This window comes from Natator depressus, chromosome 6 (assembly GCF_965152275.1).
Source record: "Natator depressus isolate rNatDep1 chromosome 6, rNatDep2.hap1, whole genome shotgun sequence".
Classification (NCBI taxonomy): Eukaryota; Metazoa; Chordata; order Testudines; family Cheloniidae; genus Natator; species Natator depressus.
The window spans coordinates 8,617,334-8,618,823 of record NC_134239.1 but is presented as its reverse complement, the minus strand read 5'-3'; the positions used below and the strand labels follow the sequence as shown (position 1 = coordinate 8,618,823).

Below are 1,490 nucleotides of genomic sequence, written 5' to 3'. Positions count from 1 at the left end.
TCATCTGCTTACCACACTCCCTGCTATAGCAGTGTCCAGTCACTGTTGCCATGGCAATGTCAACCACTTGCCATGCTCCCTGCTATGTCCATGTACAGTCACTGTTGCCATGACAGCAACCCAGTTACAACGCTTCCTGCTACCTCAGCACACAGTCACTGTCACCATGGCAACATCAGCCAGTTGCCTCCATCCCTCATAACATCACCTCACGATCACTGTAGCCAAAGGGAGGATACCTGGCTACCACCATTCCCCACTGCATCGTTGTACCACCCCTCCAGTTACAGGAGTTACCAACAGCCCTCACACAGTTATCATGTAGTCATGGGGATATCACCCAATTGTCACCTCTGCACCGTTGCTCCAGTCACGCTGACACCGCCCAGTTGCTACCATCCATGAGTAGTGGGGTTTCGGGGCGGGACGGACCTGTCCCCTGGAATGATGAGGGAGAAAATGTTGGACCCCAATCCCACCACCCGTTTCCCCTGGGTGTGGTACCTACCAGGAACTGGGAGCCTCGGGAAGCCAGAGACAAACCAAGGGACATGTTCATGGCATCCAGGGACCCTGACAGGGGAGAGATGCACACCAGGCTCAGCAAATAAACTCCATTCCTGTCCCAGAACGGAGGAAAGAACCGAGAATTCCTGACTCTCAGCGCTAACCACTAGACCCCCCCACATTTGGGTATAGAACCCAGGAGTCCTAGCTCCCAGCCTCCCTTTCCCCCCGCTTTAACCCACTAGACCCCCCTTCCCTCTCAGAGCTGGTGACAGAACCCAAGAGTCCTGACTCCCACCCCAATCGTATTTCTGCACCCCACAACACAGGGTGCCCCTACTCTGGATGGGGATCTCCTGGCAGCGTCTGGATCCAGGGTTGCACTTGTAGACTTTGCTGGTTTCATTCACGTTTCCTGTCTGCAGTAGGCCCCCAACAATCAGCCTGCGGGGAAAAGGTATGGGGGGTCAGGGGATGCCCCACACACCCAGGGGACTGAGGCCCAGGGGAGGCAGCCCAGCCGGACATGCCCCTCAGTGTTGGGCACAAGTCACGTGGGGTCCCATGTCCAGCCCTTACCCCCCGGCACTGGCATTCCCGAACTGCACCACGCTCTGCCCAAACCCCTCAGCTGCCTCCTGGAAGGTGATGGGTCCCTCCACGTCCATGCTGAATCCATGGCTCGGTGCCAGCACTGCAGGGGTTAAACAGTCTCCAGTTAGAGCTTCCCCGATGGAGACCAGGCCAGTGCCTGGGGCTTTCTGGTTATGGGACTGAATTCTAGCCAGCTACTCGAACCCACCAAATCCCACTCCTCTCCCAAAGCCAGGGATAGAACCCAGGCCTCCTGACTCCCAGCTCCTCACCACCTGCTCCCGGCTGTCTAGCCCTCAAGGGCTATTTTATGCAAATCATTCCCCACATTCATTGCATAGTGCCAGACACTTCCATTTAAATATAAATTTCATTAGTAGAGCGCTACC

General features: G+C 56.0%; 1 protein-coding gene across 1 annotated transcript in view; it reads left to right on the top strand.

The window, feature by feature from the left end:
- The window catches only part of LOC141988522 (uncharacterized), a 329,702-nt gene that overhangs the window by 118,248 nt on the left and 209,964 nt on the right, over window positions 1-1,490 (top strand). The window lies entirely within an intron of this gene.